Source organism: Eschrichtius robustus, chromosome X (assembly GCF_028021215.1).
Source record: "Eschrichtius robustus isolate mEscRob2 chromosome X, mEscRob2.pri, whole genome shotgun sequence".
Classification (NCBI taxonomy): domain Eukaryota; kingdom Metazoa; phylum Chordata; class Mammalia; order Artiodactyla; family Eschrichtiidae; genus Eschrichtius; species Eschrichtius robustus.
In genome coordinates this window covers 43,316,119-43,336,879 of record NC_090845.1, presented here as the reverse complement: position 1 = coordinate 43,336,879, position 20,761 = coordinate 43,316,119, and the positions used below count along the sequence as shown (strand labels likewise).

The following is a 20,761-nucleotide window of genomic DNA, read 5'->3' as shown; positions in this document are numbered from 1 at the left end:
GAACCTCCATACTGTTCTCCATAATGGCTGTATCAATTTACATTCCCACCAACAGTGCAAGAGTGTTCCCTTTTCTCCACACCCTCTCCAGCATTTGTTGTTTGTAGATTTTCTAATGATGCCTATTCTAACCGGTGTGAGGTGATACCTTATTGTAGTTTTGATTTGCATTTCTTTAATAACTTGTGATGTTGAGCATCTTTTCATGTTCCTCTTGGCCATCTGTATGTCTTCTTTGGAGAAATGTCTATTTAGGTCTTCTGCCCATTTTTTTATTAGGTTGTTTGTTTTTTTGATATTGAGCTGCATGAGCTGTTTGTATATTTTGGAGATTAATCCTTTGTCGGTTTTTCATTTGCAAATATTTTCTCCCATTCTGAGAGTTGTCTTTTCATGTCGTTTATGGTTTCCTTTGCTGTGCAAAAGCTTTTGAGTTTAATTAGGTCCCATTTGTTTATTTTTATTTTTATTTTCATTACTCTAGGAGGTGGATCCCAAAAGATCTTGCTGCGATTTATGTCAAAGAGTGTTCTGCCTATGTTTTTCTCTAAGAGTTTTATAGTATTCGATCTTACATTTAGGTCTCCAATTGACTTTTAAATAGACCAGCAAAAAAATGTATATACATACATAAAACAAATATGTATGTACAGTGTGTATATAGATAAAGCAAATATACCAAAAGGTCAGCATTTGTTGAATTTAAATGGTGGGTATATGGGGTGTTCACAGTACTATTTGTTCAACTTTCCTGTATGTTCGACATTTTTCGTAATAAAATGTTGACAGCAAATAAAGAAAAAGGTTTTATTTTTAAAGAGAAGATTCTGCCCACCAACTCTCAATTGAAAATGAAAAAATTCAACAGGCTTAAAGTATAGAAGGTGAAAATCCAGTTAGTGAAAGGGAGAAATTCACCATCAAGGTTGTTAAACAGTTGGGCTGCTTTCCAAGTGATTCCTTCCCTCAAAGTCTTCATTACTGGGAGTTGGAAGCTAGAGTACAAGGCTCTCAATCAAGATGATTTGAGGGCCCCCCAAAGACCTGCTGACCTCTAAATATCTCCCCTGCTGGCTTCCCATGTGGCCTGAAATCCCTGTAACCTGGGTCAGTTCTTAGGAATAAAGTATTTTCTCACTATTCTGGGGCCCCCTTTTAAAATGCAAAGCTGGGAGGATGCTGGGGCCCATTAAGTGGGAACAATTGTCTTCGGAGCCAGTGCCCGCCCAGAGGCCCTCCATTCTAATAGCTCCTTTCCCAACCTCTTACCACCGCTGAGACTGGACAATACGTGCTCTAGGAAACTGAAATTGGACAATGTGTGCTCTGAGCAACTTCTTAGGTGAAGATACCATTTCAAGAAAGCTTACTTTTCGTGAATAAAATGGGGTGCATAAGGTCATTGCTGTTTTTACTTTGTCAACTGGGTGGCCTCTGAAAGCTTCTTAGAACACTTCAAAGGAAGCCTTCTCAACTCTTCCAGCCCTCCACCCCTTCCCTTTGTAACTGAATTCTTACTGACCCCGAAGCTTTTCACTGAATGAAGAGTTTCCAAGGGGTCTAAAAAATACCTGAGACAATTAGAGAAATGAAAACCAGGGGGTCAAGATGAATTGACCCTTGGCGGAGGATTTACATAAATAGGTCCTAACCTCTGGCTGTGAATAAAAGATAAACGCCCCATTAGGGTCAGAACCACAGTTCAAGGCCGTTCGCAGGGCCAAGCCTGGCTTCTCTGCTATGTCAGGAATTTCAGGAATGCCACTGATCATTGTGTGTTGGCAGAGCGCAGGGGGTTGCAGGCCGGATAACAGAAACCCAGCCCTGCCCACTGGGTGAAGCTGCAGCTCTCCCACGCAGCGATCTGCAAATCGAGAGCGTGAGAAACCTGCAAGTGGAGAGAGGAGCCAGAAGTAATGCCTTCGAAAATGGGACGGACGCCTCCTCCTGAAAGGTGACTAAATTCATGTTTTGGATGGTGGTATTAACCTGTAAGATTAGAGGGGAGAAAGGGCATGTCCCCTGAGAAGAGCCAGTTTGCTCCCCTTACCTGTAGATCAGATGACCCAGTGCTAACCTCCTGCAGCCTGAAGGGCTCCACCACGTTTCCTTCTGCTGCTACCCAATAAAGAAGCTTACAAGGGTGTTACAAGACAATTTTTAGAAAAAAGGTAAAATCGTGATCCTTATACAGACATAAAAATGAACATGTGTTAAAGATTTTATTTTACTCGTAATAACTGAGGGAACTAGGCACGTGTTATAACTGATTTAAAAAAGAAGCAGCCCAGATTTATAGGGAGTAAAGAATGTTGAAATGAATTACAAATGGAGGCAAACGTTCCCCGCCCCCAGCCCCCCACCATGAAGGAGGTAAGTTGAACCAGACAGGACAGAATTTACATGTCTATCCCTTCTCTACAACTTACAGAGTTATAGAATAGCTCCTGTAGGAAACAAGTGCTTTAGGCAATAAAGTTTTCCCCTGAAGTATGAATTTTCTCTACAAGGGCAAGAAATTTTGCTTTCTACATATTGCCTTAAGAGAAGTGTCCCCTCTATCTGCTTACCTCTAACCCTTGCCCTGTCTCTGCGCTCCACCCCACCCCCCAGAAAACCGTATATATACGTACTTTTTAACCAAAGACTGAGGTGGGCTTGAGAACCTTTGGCCAAAGTTGATTTCCCTCTTCCACAACTTTCTACCTTATTTTATTTCTTTGTCACATAAAAATGCATAGAATCCTGGTTGGGTTGTTCCTTGGCAAGATGAGAAGGATGACGAAGATGCTGCTTTGCCCATGTCCTCTTGTTCTCTGTCACACCTCTTGCACTAAAGAGAAATCACAAGGAGGATGGGAACTTGGGATGGAGAACCCACTTGCTCTGCAGCTGTTTTGGCCAGCAGATGCCTTAATCCTGATGGCCATTTTGGGCTTATTTTGCTGAGAGTCTCCAAAGTGACCCATTGCATCATGGAGACAAAGAGCAGGGATATCTTGGATTCTACTGCTTAGAAAGTATGTCTTTTTTCCCTCTGTTGCATCAAAGAGATCTGTCAAGCTTTCTAAGAGTACTAACTCTGAGCTGATATCTAAAGTTACAGATGGAAATATGGGCTCTTTAGATGGAGCTCTTTCCCCAAACCTGTATCTAAGTGAAGAGGTAGAGATTCAAAACAAAACCATGTTGGAGAATTACTTCTCATTCCTGGATTTAATGTCTTATTTTTATATTGTTGCATAAGAAATCGACTCTAAAAAGCATCTGTTTTCAAATTCGGGAAATATTGTTCTAGGCTCATTTATTTAAAGAGAAACAACTAAAAATGCCAAACCCACTAGCCCAGGCTTTGATTGACCACCCCCTCCCCCATTTTCCTCTGGAGCAGTGATTCTCTGGGCCACTGCATGAATTTCAATCTATTATCTAAGGAAGAACATCAAGGCTGGTGATACTGAGAAAGCATGAGAGAAAAAAGGATATCACAGTGACAACACACTTCTGCAGAGTTACATCCGAAAGCAAATAAGTGACCTACTTACTGTTCTGTAAAGCACAGGGCAGATTCTCACATGGAAAAATTGCCCTCAGAAGTACATGTGAGACCCTGGTATGTGTAAAAGAATTTATGCAGGGCTGTCTTCACATTGGCATGCAGGTATGTGAGTGTGGGTTAGCAGACATTCCTTTCTGACTCATTACCCATTTTGCCCCTGCATTCCCCGTTCCTTAGTGCTTGAGGCACTTTTTTTCCAGATTTCCCTAGGCTGGGACAGAGATTGATGGTATCTTGGAGCTCTCTAAAGAGAAGCTGTGCCCCTTTGCACTTTTCTCTTGTGGCTAGTCATTAAGACTTGCTGCCAAGCTCTGTCATATGAGCATGGCACAGCTGCCTCTGAGCTGAGAGCTCTTACCTGTCACAGGCTCTGGTACATGTAGACTCTCCTGGCAGTCTGTCAGTCGATACATATTTTTTAAAAATATTTAATTAATTTATTTATTTGGCTGCGTCAGTTCTTAGTTGTGGCACGTGGTATTTTCGTTGCCACGTGTGGGATCTTCGTTGTGGCGTGCGGGATCTTCATTGCGGCATGTGAGATCTTTAGTTGTGGCATGCGAACTCTTAGTTGCAGCATGTGGGATCTAGTTCCCTGACCAGGGATTGAACCCAGGCTCTCTGCATTGAGAGCATGAAGTCTTAGCCACTGGACCACCATGGAAGTCCCAGTCAACACATATTTATCAACTAGACAGACAGTGAGACAGACAGTAATTTAGGGGAGAAAAACTTTTACTCTTTCCTCTTCTGTTCTATAGCTGGGACCTGCGAATTAAACTGACAAACAATAGATTCACAGGAGAAATTGATGTTAATATGTTTTACATTCATGGGGGCTTCACAGAAAAGAAGTGAAATCCCAGAAAATTGATCAGGCTTGAGTGCTTATATACCATTTTAACAAAGGGTGATAAACTGTGACTAGGTAAAGGAAAGGGGGTTTGGGCTCTCAGGGGCAATAAATTTTGGGAAGGTGACTAGGAAATATGTGGGGGAAATTAATGATGGACAAAGGCTATTTAACAGGTTTGCTTATGCAGACTCATCTTGGTACCGTCTCTGTCTCAGTGATGTGTTATTGTCCTCTTCCTGGTATGGGAAAGCGGGACATGTTCACAAGGGAAACTTGCTTTTAGTCAGAGAACTCTTCTTGTGATTGCTTTTTCTCAATTGCCTTCAGTTCAAAATAATCCTTATGCCAAAGTGGCATAATTTGGGGTGTCATAATATTCTGATCCCCTTCAGTGAGAGGCATCAGAATGTTTTGCAGGGCTTTAAAATATAATACTTGTATCACTGGAATAAGGAAGTGAACTTCCTAGCATAGCCTAGAGATCTGGAGGCCGTGGTAGATGAGGTCAACTTCCCCCATTTGAGTAGAAGACTCAGAGGCCTGGGGGAGCCAAAAGCAGGGATGGGAGTCAAGGAGGAGGAGTTCCAGGAAGGGCCTGAGAAAGAGGGTCTTTGATCAAGCATTACCTGTAGGCCACAGCTGCCCCTATTGCCCCAAAGCTACATCCTGAGGCGGGATGAAGAAGAAGTCAAAGTTTAGCATCTTACATTCTGAAAAGAGACTGAGGGAGAGAAGAAGATGGAGAAAGTAGTAATGAGATATGAACCCACTTTTGTGCCTCAAATTCCTGGGAGTTTCTCATTGGTTCCTGTGTCCTGTTGCTGTCTACCGTCTGCAAAGGAAAGATGAAATCGATTGCCTTGCAGGCATAGATATAATCATCAATGAAGGGGATGCTACCCTAGAGCATGCTACCCTAAAATATGCCATTTTGACATAAAGATGATTTGACTTGAAGGCAATTGAGAAGCAGCAGGCACAGGAAGAACTCCCCCTTTCTGCCTAAAAGCAGGGCATAAATTTCCCACGGTAAAAGTGACATAAACTTCCATTTGTAAAGGTGTCCCCCTCTTCTATACAAGGAAGAGGACAAGACTCTTATCAGAGAGCAACTTGAGTCTGTATAACAGATCCTACTGAACAACCCTATCTACCATACATTTCCTAGTCACCTTCCCACAATTTACTGCCCCTAAGAACCCAAACCCCTTTTCCTTGGCTAATCATTTCTCCACAATTTATTGCCCTTTGTTAAAAGATCTAACTGCCTTTGGGTTTCACTTTGTTTCTGTGAAGCCCCTGTGCACATAAAAATATTAGCATCGATAAAGAAACATATGCCTTTTCTCCCATTAATCTGTCTTTTGTCAGTTTAATTCACAGGCCCCAAGAACAGAGCCTAAGAGGGTAGAGGAAATTTTTCCTCAGCTATACCACCATTAGTATTCCTTTGTTTGACTTTGTTTGATTGCTCAGGAAACGAGTTATTGGATTTCTTTCCCCCTGTTTCTATTAAACATATGGTTTACCATTGTGCTGGCTGAGTAGCAATTAGAGAGCTCCATAGAGGCTCCTCTAACATGTTGCTTATTCTGGAAGACAGCTGGTAAGACCCTCATGACCATGTGTTTAAAGTGTGCTGCCCTGAAGGCTGCTGCTTTGTACCTTGGCAGTGTTGCCTTACTGAGTCCCAGCAGTCCAGGAAAATTCCTTGGATTCATACTTTCCCATTATTCTGGAAAATTCATTTTTTCCTTTCTCCCACATGGGCCTGCTTAGACAGAGTGACTATAGACCACTGACTATAAAGTCATGGTCAATTAAAGAAAATGACTTCTCCATTTCATGCCTTCAGGGTTAATAACAGAGGCCCAGGGACTCCTGAGGTGTCCGAGGGAGGCAGTAGGCTAGTCTCCCAGTGAAACCAAGTAGAGAAAAGCAAAGAGAGGAATCATCAGGGGGGCTGTTGTTTGAATTGTTTGAATTTTATGTTTGCAATTTAATTCTCTAAATCAAATAAGGGAAATTCACACTGGTTCTGTATAGCACGTGATAAACCACAGCATTGCTAGCAACAACTTTTTTCTCTCTTTATGATCAGTGGCCTCAGCAAAAGTGCATATTTTGAGTTTTGCAATACCTGCCACATAAGTTGTAAAGAAGAGGAGTTTCTCACAGGCTAAAGAGATATAAGGAAAGCAGCAAGATCTTATATCTGGAACATTTCTGAGGGGTATATGTTTCTTAGAGTATCCAGTTATTCTATGACTAACTTCATTTTCTATGGTTTTTCTTAAGAAAACATTTGTGGAAATATTCAATTATGATCACAAAGTACTTCTTGTGAATTATCTGTGATGACTACATTGATTTCCCCTGAAGATTTATACAGCCAAGATGTTTGAAAGCTTGGACATCATCTCCTCTGACATAAACAATTTTCTGTGAAACCTTTCCATGTTAACTTGTAGTACCTGATTCTCAAGCCTGATATACAATTAACGTATTCTCTTCTCCCACAAAATGTGTTTGTCACTGTTTTGCTGCTATCCTCAAAGTATACACTTTCTTCTCCTAACCGTGGGCCCCAAATCTCACACAATGAGGGCGAACCACAGAGTAGCAGAGAGAAAAGAACATTGCTTTTCTTCCATGAAGACTTTTCATCCAATTCCACCTCTCTGTTCTGTGGATACTATTTGGTGTTGGGGAAATAGTAGCATTCACAATTTGGTCTTCTAGATTTAATTTATAGCTACTTCAATTGGTGCCTTAAAAAAAAACACCTCAAAAAAGCAAAATGGGATGCCCTAAATGCTGGGCTTTCTCCTCCTTTGGCCCAAGGGGTACCCAAGGCTTAGTGTATATTCATCATCACCAAAATATTGCCTTGTAGATATTTTTGAGAGCCAGAGATGAATTTATAATGTTTTACAGGCCTGGTTTGGAGCTCCATGTCCTTTTCCTTTTTGGTAGTCAACTTGTTATATCTGTGATGAAAACAGTTACTGTGTGTGCGTAAGTACATTCAGAACCAGAAACCAACAAAAAATCAAGATTCCAATAACTCAGGAGAACCTACCAGATTCTGACCATCTGACAGTCTCATCTCGACACCTCCCAGTCTTCGCTGATCAGAAAGGTGATCGAAGCCCTGAGCTCTTGATTTTATCACAAAGCCCTTTTTCTTTGTGGGTACCTTGGATCTGGAGATAGAGCATCGGGCGATCAGATAAAGCCATGTGGAGGGCTGAAAGTTTGCTGGAATGATGCTCGGGGCACAGTTTATGCTGTTGGAGCATTTCCTGTGTGCACTTTGAAACCTCTGAACTCAGTTCTTCAAAGTGAGAGCTACCTTATTCTGTCTTTCCGCTGAACAATGCATCTGCCACTTATCATCTTGGTTTATTTTTTGCCACCTCCGCCCTAATTGACTTAGCTAACATTGATTTATCAAAGCAAAAGCATTGCCCTGACTGAGTCATAAGTTACACTTTTACCTGACATTATCTGGACCTTTGGAAATGAAAGCATGCAAATAATGGATGTTTTGTGCACGGGTCTACACACACGCACATATATGTGTCTTTCTGTTTGCTTCATTCATCATGTTCTCTATACTCCCACTGTTTTTCTCCATACTCCCACTGTTCTTCTCCCCCCTCGCACCCCTTCTCACCCATAGTAGTTTCGGAGAGAGTTATGTTTTCTCATGAGCCAAAGGGTCATTTTTCAAGTTGAGCCCTGTTAACCTCGGTGACAAATGCTTGTTTTTCAGAAGTTTCCTCTTTGCAAAACTCTGTTTTTAGGACAGAAAATTTATTTCGCCTTAGAGAGCCGGTGTGGTAAGAGGAAACTGAAGCTGGTCTCTGGGTGTGTGTTTGTGCTAATTTGCTGTACAATCAAATGTGAATATAGGTCAATAAAAGCTGTTCTTTGATCTATTGCTGCAAAAGATTCATTGTAAATACATTACTGGATATGAGGGTTATGGCTGTGTAACTGCCCCTTACAAACAGTGGCCTGTGCCATCCTTTAGCACGTGCAAGAAGTGAGACATCTGGCTTCAACCTGCCTGGGTTTTTTTTTTTTTTTTATTGAGGTAAAAAACATAACAAAATTTACCACCTTAACCATCTTTTTTTTTTTTTATATTTAACAAATTTAATTTTTTTTAACATTATTTTGGTTCCAAAAATACCCGGCATGGTGGTTAAATATAAGAGCTGTTGCATCTTAACCATTTTTAAGTGTACCTTACAGCGGTGTTAAGTACAGCCTCCCTGGGTTTTACTTTGCTGATTTATTTATTTTTAATGGGTAGCCACGATATCATTTCATTTCTGGGTATCCCCATAAAAGGATAGCATTCGGGCAGAGAAATAACCTTAAAAGAACAATAACAATAACAGCAACAAACACTTAGCCACAAGAAGTGAATAAAACGAAACAAGGCCAATATTCCTACAGCTAACTCTTTTGAGTTAATACCTGTTATGATTATGTGTCTAGCATTGGCCAAAGCATTATAAAGAATGCAATGAGACATGATCAGTGACCTCAAGAGGTTCACCCTCCTGTTATGGGATGAAGGTATCAGAGTAAATCACGTTCACTAAAATAGGAATCAAGGCTTCAGCCATATCTCCCTTATTCAGTGATTGTATATGGAGACACATTTCCTTTTACCCATAAATGCAGTCTGTGTAATTAAGTAGTGAAGCAGAGCAGCCAGTTGAAAAGGTCATTGTTTGAAGTCATAGGACCTATCTAGGTGTGACAAACAACCCATGGTGGCAGGGGATTTGGAACCAACCTCTGCTGAGGGCTGGTGTTGGGCCAGCGTGGCCCATAGGAATCTCAGTGGGAGAACAGGGAAAAGGCCTTGTGAGAGTGATGCGATCTTGACTGAGAATTTCAGGTTTCCATGGTCAGCCTCTAAGCCTTTCTTCTCTTACCTGCCTTGTGAGACTGGAGGGCAAACTGGGTTTGAAAGCCAAAAGATACAACCGCTGCCCCCCAGATTGCTTGATTGTCAAGACAAATAAAAGAAAAACATTCCCCTCCTTCCCTTCCTTCCTTCCTTCTTTCCTCTCTCCCTCCCTCCCATTTTTGGAGATATGTCTGGGTGTGGGATGAGCCGTTGGGAAGATGTGGATCATGAAATCCCTAACACAAAGCTGGTGTGTGTTCCATGGATAAAGACCCCACCTCTCAGATCTCATTTAGACGACATCCCTGCAATGTTTACACTGCTTGCTGTCATAGGCAGCCTTCAAATACAGGCCATTCACTTAAGCCAAGTTGATCCTCTAACAAGTGATAATTCATACGAAAGCATTTGTAATGTCTAATGTGCTAAGAAAATATGAATGGTATGGTTTCAGTTTTTATATTATTAAAATCAACCTTTAAATGTCACTTCTCTAGCGTTTCCTGTAAAAGCAGCATCACCCACCCTGGGTCCTGGGGGGAAAGATGGAGGAAAGGAATTGACTTTCTCTGGTTCACACTGGAAATCAAACTGGGCCCACCTCTCCTGCAGTCTGAGTCAGTGACTCTCATTTGCTTTTATTTTTTCTTGTTTGCCTTGACCTATTCTGCAGTCAGCACGTACATGTGTACAACGCCCCCACAAGCAAACGCACTCGATAAAGCGTATTGCGCTACATCATTGCTATAGTGATAACCTTGAATCTGCTCTAATCTGTGAAAGAGCACATCATTCAGAACATCCCATACTTTATTATTAACAGATTACTTATGACTCACCTCATAAATGACCCCAACAACACCCGTGATTGTGACTCAGTGTTCCCAGCGTCAGTCTGATGCTCTGGCAACAGAATTGTTCTGTTTCCCCTTGCATTGACTCCAGTTCTGGGAGGCTTCCAGATCCTTTCAGTTCAATGATTTCTATTCAATTCCGCAGACATCGAGCACCTACTGTGCTCAAGTACTCAGCCTGTTCAGGGGACACAGACATAAAGCAGCCTTGGTTTCCACCTTCCTGATGTGCACAGTCTAATGGCGAGTTTTTTCCGTGATGCTGTCCCCAACTCCCTCTCTTCTTCTTCCATTGGTGCTTTCTGGTCCCAGCTTTCTCCTGTCTCCCCACAACTGAGGTCCCACGAAGGCTTGTAAGGGACCTTTCAGGGGTGTCTGAGACTCCTCTTTGCTCTCATAGACCTCTGGATTTATGTTAACCATTCCATTCCAAAGTACACTGTATTGCATCTTAGCCAATGTGCCAGGTGCTATGTACTTAGCCCTATCTAATCCTCACAATCCTATGAAGTAGGTTCAGATGAGGAAACTAAAGCTAAAAAAGCCAAGTAGCCTGTCCAAAGTCACATAAGCAGTAGCAGAAGAGCCCCGGCCTGAACTAGGCAGTCTGATTCGAAAATCTTTGTACTATTCTAAGAGTGAAGCAAAACTTGGTACCCACGACTTATAACCATCAACAAGTGTGTGGCGTTTAAGCAAATATTCTGACCATGATTATTTGAAGACCCTATACTTAAAAAAAAATTTTTATTGAAATATAATTGATTTACAGTGTTGTGTTAGTTTCAGGTGTACAGCAAAGTGATTCAGTTGTACATAGGTATATATCTATTCTTTCTCAGATTCTTTTCCTTTATAGGTTATTACTAGATACCAAGTATAGTTCCCTGAGCTACACAGTAGGTCCTTGTTGGTTATCTACTTTATAGATAGTAGTGTGTGTATGTTAATCCCAAACTCCTAATTTATCCTTCCCCCTCCTTTCCTCATTGGTAACCATAAGTTTGTTTTCTATGTCTGTGAGTCTATTTCTGTTTTGTAAATAAGTTCATTTGTATCACGTTTTTAGATTCCACCTATAAGCGATATCATATGATATTTGTCTTTCTCTGTCTGACTTGAAGACCCTATACTTTTTTCCATTTCCAGATATCCCTGATTCACGATATTGGGTCTTAAGAATATTTTATGACTGCTATGTCCACTAAAATCTTAATACACTTATGGCAGGGATTAAAAAAATACAAAATAACTTTTAAAAGACCCAGTGCTTACCACCCCCACCCCCCCACCATTCCATGAGGTGAACCAGGATTCTAGCCTAATTGGCAAGCAAGCACATTTCCTATGAGGTCCATCAACCTGTTGATGACATAGGGCCCCTGCCAGAGCCTCCACAGTGGATTCAAGCATGGGGCAGAGCCTTGGACTCTGAGCAAAAGTTTCTGTGGAGAAACAGCCTTCACTGCATATGTAAAAAGGCTTGGATTTGCTTTGTTTTGTTTCTGTTATGAGAAATGGCCAGAGGGCGGCCTGATGTGCCAAGTAAGGTAGAATCGATGAGAAGCAATTTACCAAATGGAGATACCAATATTATCTGTGTGGTTAATCTGTAGCACCTACCACCTTGTGACCCTCCATGAAGCTTCAAGTCCTGTAAATTCAAACAGATTTTTCAATCCCCTTTGCATTTAAAATCGCCCAGATCTGGGAGAAATTTGTTGTTACCATGGTAGCCAGCCTACATAACAGAAAGTTTTCCAGTGTACTATTTTCTTTGCATGGGCTTCAGTTAATAACTCGTGGAGAGCTTCTACAGACCCTTAATATGCTGAGATCCACAGTCTAAGAGCTGGGCACGTTTCTCCCCCACTTATGAAAGGCTAAAGCCAAGGATTGGACTGGCTATGCAGGGAACCTGGAAGGTCCCTTGACCTCTGGCGTGAGTGCCGTTAGGCAGCAACCAGAGCTGGCAAAAAACCCCAAAGGAATACAAACCTGCCATGTGTTCAAGAATACTCCTGCACCCTCAAAAAGATAGGCCCAGTGTGGGAAGCAGCAGTGCTTGTCTTCCTGTTAAGAAAGCCCACTGATGAAGCGGGATGCCTTGCCCCGGGTCAGTGAAGATTATATTGTTTTATCCTACTCTGCACAGAGAAAACAGATTAAGAAATGGAATTAGGCACTCCTCCTACACTTTCCCCCAGGATCCTCTCTGTTCTGATTGCCTATTGACCTGCTTTCCAAACTGGATTGCTAATTTCAAAGGGGCCAGGGCTATGCTTGTCTTGTTCATCCCATAGCAAGGACTTAATCAATATTTGCTGAAATGATGAAATGGCTGAATGAATGAAGCTTTGAAAATGCTCATTCGATGAAAAATTGATAATAGACCACCATTTCTGTGGGATTCAGTGATCTGATTAGAGCCGGCATGGAGAGAAAGGGAAGCTGTTGAAAGAAACTGAGGCTCCGGGATGCGAAAGGAGGACATCCTCCCACTTGTGACAACATGGGTGGACCTTGAATGCATTAAGCTAAGGAAGATGTCACACAGAGAAAGACAAGTACTGTATGATATCACTTGTGTGTGGAATCTAAACAAGTGAAACCTATAAAAAACAGAGTAAAATGGTGGTTACCAGGGAATGGGGGGCAGGGGTATAAGAGTGATGGTGTTCAAGGGTACAAACTTGTAAAGAATAGTAAATGAACCATAGAGATCTAATGCACAGTATAATTAATATAGAAAATAATACTGTGCTGTAAGTATATAAAGTGATAAATAGAGATACATGGGCAAACATATTACAATATATAAATGTACACCTTCAATTCATACTATGTTACATGCGAAATTTATTCAATAAAAGTTTGAGGTATCACATACCATTAAAAAACAAAGAAATCGAGGCTCCAGGGGCATGCCATTTTACTCAGATAGAAGAGTTGTGGTGAGCGCTAGGAGAGGAGCATCTTGGCTGATCAGAGGCAAATCAGAGTGGGATTTAGCTGCCCAGGTGATTTTTGTACTTTGGGGGAGCAGAGAAGCACAGTGGAAAGGAGGGTGGGGATACAATCTAGACTGAAGTGAAATCCTAGAGAATCAGAAAACAATCTCCCTCAGGGAGTTAAGAGAGCTGACTTGCAAGTGGAGCAGGGAGCATGAGAGAGGAAATGGGCTGGGACAAGGAGAATAGTAGATGCCCCAAGCAGCATCCGGCTAGTTCCTCGAGCAGCCAGGTGTTCCTTATGCCCAAGGCAACCCTGAGACAATTTCACAGTCAAGAGATTTTGCATCAAGGAGCTGACTCTTCAGTGGTGAGGGTCCTGGTGGGCCTTCCTGCATGGCAAGCATGCAGACCCAGGATAGGCAAACTGGGATCTTTGGGCTAAATCCAGTCTGCCACCTGTTTCCGTAAATAAAGTTTTTTTTCTTTTCTTTTTTCTTTTTTAAATTTTTTATTGGAGTATAGGTGATTTACAATGTTGTGTTAGTTTCTGGTGTACAGCAAAGTGATTCATTTATGTATATGTACACACACATATATATATTCTTTTCCATTATGGTTTATTGCAGGATATTTAATATAGTTCCCTGTGCTATACAATAGGACCTGTTGTTTATTTATTTTATATATAGTAGTATGTATCTGCTAATCCCAAACTCCTAATTTATCCCTCCCCCACCCCCTTTCCCCTTTGGTAACCATAAGTTTGTTTTCTATGTTTGTGAGTCTGTTTCTGTTTTGTAAATAAGTTCATTTGCATCATATTTTAGATTTCACATATAAGTGATATCATATGATACTTGTCCTTCTCTTTCTGACTGACTTCACTTAGTATGATAAACTCTAGTCCACCGTGTTGCTGCAAATGGCATTATTTCATTCTTTTTTATGGCTGAGTAATATTCCATTGTACATATATATACAATGGAATATATATATATGTATATATATATATATGTGTGTGTGTATATATATATATATATATATATACCACATCTTCTTTATCCATTCATCTGTTGACAGACACTTAGGTTGCTTCCATGTCTTGGCTGTTGTAAATAGTGCTGCTGTGAACATTGGGGTGCATGTATCTCTTTGAATTAGAGTTTTCGTCTTTTCCGAATACAGTAAGTCCCCTACATACGAACCTTAAAGTTGCAAACTTTCAAAGATGCGAATGGCTGTTCGCATGTCCAGTCACGTAAGTTAGTTCATGTGTCTGGTGTACACTGTCAGCGTGCGTGCATCCTCTACAAGTGGTTGTGCTTTTGTGTACTTTACTGTACAGTACTGTATAGAGTACAGTAGTACAGTATCTTTATTTCAAGCCCAGGATGTCTGAAAGCAGGTGTAAAGGCAGTGGTGATGTAGCTGGTACAGTACTACCCAGACATCACTGGATCGTTTTTTCAAGAGAGTAGATAGAATTGAAACCAGCAAGGAACCAGAACCTGTGCCATCAACGTCAGGCGTGAGTGAAACTGCGGCTTGCCCTCCATCTCCTATTGCTGACGATCCTTCAGCTCTGCCATCTCCCACCTCCCCTCCCTCCTCCAGTCAGTAACTCTTCTTGCCTGTTCACTCACTGCCAGCCCCTGTATGCCAGCTGTTGTACTGTACTACTGTACTTTTCAAGGTACTATACTGTAAGATTAAAAATGTTTTCTTTATTTTTTGTATCTGTTTTTTTATGTATTATTTGTGTGAAAAGTATTATAAACCTATTACAGTACAGTACTGTATAGCTGATTGTGTTAGTTGGGTACCTAGGCTAACTCTGTTGCTTACGAACAAATTGGACTTGCGAACTTGCTCTCTGAATGGAACTCGTTCGTATTTAGGGGACTTACTGTATCTGCCCAGGAGTGGGATTGCTGGATCATATGGCAGCTCTATTTTTAGTCTTTTAAGGAGCCTCCATACTGTTTTCCATAGTGGCTGCACCAATTGTAAATAAAGTTTATTGGCTCATAGCCACTCCCATTTCTTCACATATTATGGCTGCTTTCCTGCTACCATGGCAGAGTAGTTGTGACAGAGACCATATGGCCCACAAAGCCTAGACTCTTTACTATTTGGCCCTTTATAGAAAAAGTTTGCAGACCTTGGTGTAGACAGTCATTTCGGAGGGCCTCTCTGTGTCCTCCGTGGTGATGAGAGGGGAGTAGGTTGAGCATGTTGTGTGGAGTGGAAGTGGCCTGCTTGTCCTTGACTCTGGTCTTAGTTCATTGCAGACAAGTCAGTTAACTTCCTGGGAGCGTGCTGTGCCAATCATGGTGTGGCTTGTAATTACTACCCTTTCTATTTTTCAGGGTCTTGTGAGAAACAAATGGGTGAAGCTGTGGGAAAATTACCCACAAAGTGCTCCAGCAAGTTGTCCCCCAGGGCAGCCAGCTCAGGCATTAAGGAGTTATTTGTCACATGGGGCAGGCATGGAAAATGGAGCCATTATTCCTAGAAATATTTTGTCTGCCCCTTTCTCCCTCTCCTTTCTGTCCAGCACTCCCATTATGCATATGTTGGTGTGCTTAATGATATCTACTGTCTCTGAGACTGTTCCTTTTCTTCATTCTTTCCTCTTTCTTTTCTTCAGATTGCATAATCTCTTTTGGTTTATCTTCAATCTCCTTGATTCTTTCTTCTACCAGCTCACATCTACTGTTGAGCTCCTTTAGTAACTTTTTCATTTCAGTTATTATACTTTTCAATGGTACTTTTCTCTTTGGTTCTTTTAAAAATGTGTGTCCTTTTTTTTTTTTTTTTGGCTGCACAGCATGGCTTGCGGGATCTTAGTTCCCTGACCAGGGATTGAACCCAGGTCCCCTGCAGTGGAAGCATGGAGTCCTAACCACTGGACTGCCAGGGAATTCCCTAAAAATGTGTATTTCTTTATTGATATTCTTTATTTCATGAGCCGTGTCATCATACCTTAATTTTTTAAAACATGCTTTCCTTTGGTCTTTGGACATATTTATAATAGCTGCTTTGAAGTATTTTTCTACTAAGTTCAACATCTTGGCCCCCTCAGTGGCAGCTTCTATTGCCTGGTTTGCCCTATGCATGGGTCACAGTTTCCTGTTTATTTTTTCTTTCTTTTCTTTTCTTTTTTTTTTTTTTTTTTTACTATCCTACCATTTGGGGGAAAATTGGACATTTTACAGAATATGTTGGATTAATTCTGGATTCTGATTACCCAGGTCCACTTCCCTCGTGCCCCCCTCTTACCAGCCTTTTTGTTCTTGTTGCTCATTTTATGTTGTTTGTTTGCTTATTTGTTTAGTGACTTGCCTGGACTAATTCTGTAAAATCTATTTCTCTTGCAGTGTGCAGCTTGTGATATAACTGCTCATTTTTTCCCCTTATTCTTATTTTAAGCCTGGCATCCTGGAGGTCATCCGTGGTCAGCAGAGCTTATTGGTCAGTCAGTGATTGGCCAGAGGTTGAGCTTATGCCCCCTGAGCCAGTAAGCTTTCCACCCTTTGCTGTTGGATCTGTGTGTGGCTTGGGGACTGCTTTCAAAGTTCAGAGACTTTACAAGTATGTTCCACATTCAGTCAGGGACTGGAAGCTCACAAGTACCCTTTCTGGATGCTCCTAAAAGGGCACAGTCCTGCATATGCACGCAGTTTTCTGGAGCACCAAAGAAGAGTATGATTTTAGCAGGGCGCTCTTTGCCTATCTTTTGCCTGGCTCTCCCTGTCGAATTTCTGGCTGGTCTGCCATTTTTTTGCCTGTCCTAGTATCATGTAGCTGTTAGTCTTCTCTAATTTCTAGCCAGTATAATCTCTAATGTTTTCAACATTACTCCTGGGCATAAGTTTCTCCACGCTCTGTTCCAAATAAAGTCATCCCTCTTAGGCAGAGCCTCAGACCTGCCAGCCTTCACAGTTTCCCATGCCCTATCATCTCCCCCCACCCCAAAGAGAGTTTGAGCCATAGGGACATATATGGGCTACTGTTCTTCCTGGCCTGCTTTTCCCTGCTAGAGTCAACCCTTTGTGCTACAGATCTGGAGCTGTAGGGGAGACGTGCAGAGGGGAGCCACTGGCCACGTGCCACCCCACCTAAAGTGGAACCTCCACACTGTGGAACCAGAACTGAAGGAGGGTGGGAGCTGCCGGTCTTCATGGGCTGCCTTACGCATCCAGAATAGATCTTCCACAATACAGAGCTGGTGGGGATGGGAGCAGCCCCTGGCTCAAATGTTGCAGGCTCCCATTGTTCTTACTGAGATTCAGTAGATTTTATTGAATAAATGCTTCTCAATTTATTGTTGTTTTTAACAGTTTCCCCCAGTTTTATCACTGTTTTTCTGGGGAGAGCATTGCTGAACTCCTTATACAGCCACTGTGGACGTCCCACCTTCTATCCCATGATGTTTTCACAGCAACAGCTGAATGCTTCCTATTCTGTGAAAACATCAGATTCATGGAATTTGGTGGGGCGGGGATCATCAAAGTTCATGTGGAGACTCACAGGTTAGTTCCCTCTGGCTGTATTCCCTGATGAGGCACACTGTTTGTACCCTTTACTGAGGTGGATGGTTTTTGTTATACCCTCTGGGGGCCCTACTGATCCTTTGCCTCTCTGTTACAAGTGTTTGGCAGAGTGGATAGAATTTGTGCATCTCTAGCTCAGGGAAGATTGACAACCTGATAACAAAGGACTGTTCATACCCTTTCATGGGACCCTGGTTAGGCTCTCCTGACCTTTGCATACACTTCTCACCAGGTTCAGTGAGCACACACCCAGGTCATCTGTGGCCCCATTCCCTGCATCTTACTCTCCTCCCACTTGCCTAGATTAATTACTCTGGATACCTTTGGTCCAGCAGGCATCACACAATAGATATTGCTATTAATTGTTTATGCCTCTGCCTCCTTCTTGCCAGATTGCAGCCCCTTCGAGGCAGAGAACCTCGTCTTCTCCAGGAGAGTACCTGATATATTATTGAAGTGGTAGTATTTACAATAGTAATAACTAAATATTATTATGATGATGATATCTAAAATTAAGTGCTAACTATGGCCCAGAAACTGTTCTAAACACTTTACATTTACTAACTCACTGAAGCCTCACAACCAGCCTATGAGGGGTGTATTATTATTATCTCCATTTTGCAGATGAGAAAACTGAGGCACAGAGCATGTACGTAATCTCTCAATATACTATATCTGCTAAGAGAATAATAATTAGTATTTATTTAATTGAAATTTAGTTGATTTACAACGTTGTGTTACTTTCTGATGTACAACAAAGTGATTCAGTTATACATATATGTATATATTCTTTTTCATATTCTTTTCCATTAGAATAATAATTTGAAAAAAAATGTCAACTGCAGAAAAGGCAGCCAAGCCATCTCAAGTCTCAGATATAACAAAGCCCAGGGTTGCAAGGGAGACAATGGAGTTTGCTGATCTTGCTCTGATGTTAGGGGAACAATGATTTTGTGTTTCTAGGGCTTTGAAGCACACATCATTTCTCCCGTTTGTCAGTCTGTGGCTCAGATACTTCATCCAGAGGCTTTGGGGTGCTAATGGGGATGGGGGTTTGAGGCTCTCCCTTGCTGCCCTCCTCTCAGAATTGCCAGGGCAACCTCCTGAGGGTGGGCTGCTCAGGTCAGGAACGGACTCCTTGCAAGGGGCACATGCGCTCTCAGGCCTGAAATCTTCTGTCATTTAAACTTCCTTCTTGGTGGTGCAGCAGCAATGTATTTTTGAGACCGCACATTTTTTCTTTCTTTCTCTCTCTCTTTTTTTAAAGTGAAAGCTAGAAACCTGTGACTATCCTGGAGCCATTTCTAATTTCTAGCTTTTTGAAAAAAATGTGAGTAAGAAGCATCCACTTGAGGGATGCAGGGGTGGAGATTCACACCAGTGTCAGAGCCCTCACGTTACGCCTTTTATAATTGACTTTAGACATGACTATACATTACCTTTGCCATGGTAGCTCCACAGCTTTGCCTACACTCAAGCCATAATGTGGCAGAACCTGCAGGAAAAGCATTGCTCTTTGCTCGTGGCTGTGACCATTTTATTGACTAATTTCCAGGCTCAGAGGGCCCACAGCATCAGGCCCTTCACTCTGCCCTTCTTCCTAGAGGCCAGAGACCAAAATACATGTGACAGCTTGAGGATTTTCCTAGTGGTTAGTTGCTGCTCACTCCACCCATAGAAAGAAAAACCGGCAGGGATTTTATCCTTTGGGGTCGCAATTACTTTTTGAACAGGGGCAATTGCAACTGTGGAATGGCTGAGTCAGGGAATTTCCTCTGTCTTTAAGATAAAGATGCTATGGGCTCATGTCATTGGTGACCTGGACCCTCCCCTTCTACCCCCAAATCTCCTAAAGCCCTCTTATCGGGGTGTGGGTACCTGCCCCATATTTCCAACTCCCTCCTCTCAAAAGCCCTTTCCCGTGTACAGCTGAAGTCGGATTGTTCCATTTTTATGAGGTTGAACTATATGAGATGGCTGATATTTGATCACTTTTTACCTACAAAATGGTTCAACCTAATTCAGTTAGAGGTTTTCTTTTGAGCAGGAGGGAGAGAGAAACATCACAGTGAATACGAACTGAGAACCGGAGATGGCGCTACTTCTTGGAGGACAGGCCTGGGGCCAGAGGCAAGGGGTGGACGGGGGTTCCCAGCCCCGTTCCCAGCTGTGGGCACTGCAGCTGGTGCACCCATGCCTTGACTTCACCCTGGAGAGAAGGTGCTTGTTGGAGTGGGGAGGACAAACGCCGAGGAACATCAGCTTCACTGATGATGAGTCATGAAATCCTACAAAGTCAAAGCAGCTTGTTGCGGTTGAAAAATGCAAACGACTGTATCTTCATCAGAGTTAGAAAACATTGCCCATATGCACGTGTAAAGGAGCACGTTCAACCTGCTGTATTTCCCTTGCTTGGGCAAATGCTGAGCTTTGATTTTTTTTTTTTCTCTCTCTCTCTCTCATGTTCTTTATGGCAGTTGCTTTCCTAGATTAGAAAGGTTTGCATTTTCTCACATCTTTCTCTCAGGCTGAGCATGGCTATGACATTACTCGAATCAAAGTAATAACCAAACCAAACCAAACCCCAATAGCTCCGCTAGAACATGTAGAGACTAGCCGGTTGGGGAATGAATGTAACCTTTTAATCTGCTAAGGAATGGGTTCTAAGTTGATTCATGCCAATGAATAACTAGGAAAACAAAGATCACAATTTGAAATGGTGGACCTTTGCTTTTCTTCCTTAGTATCACAATAAAGTGTGATTTGTGCTCCTGTTGGTTGCAGCATAGGACACACAGGCTCTGTTGGGATTTATTTAGCTAGAGGCCACTGACAGAATTCTTTGGATTTTGTATCTTCTTCAGTAACCGACATGCTAAAAAGGATAGACTCTCTTCTCCTTGTGTCCTCATGAAATTTGCACCAAATAGCCAGAGAAACCCGAGAAGGTTTTCAGTTCTTGGGCAGTGTTCCCATCAACTGCTGGGCCCAAGGCCTTGCAGCAGTGTCGCAGATTCTGGCTATTTTTCATGCAAACCACAAACCATCC

At 42.1% G+C, this 20,761-nt stretch overlaps 1 long non-coding RNA gene across 2 annotated transcripts in view; it reads left to right on the top strand.

Moving 5' to 3' along the window:
• LOC137756569 (uncharacterized) overlaps positions 1-20,761 on the top strand; it is a 128,472-nt gene that overhangs the window by 90,146 nt on the left and 17,565 nt on the right. Inside the window, exon 6 of one of the 2 annotated variants that reach the window (XR_011072235.1) lies at positions 1,786-1,954. The exons of the other annotated variant lie outside the window; for it this stretch is intronic. This is a non-coding gene — a long non-coding RNA (uncharacterized lncRNA). The remainder of the gene's footprint in view (positions 1-1,785; positions 1,955-20,761) is intronic. 2 annotated transcript variants of the gene reach the window in all.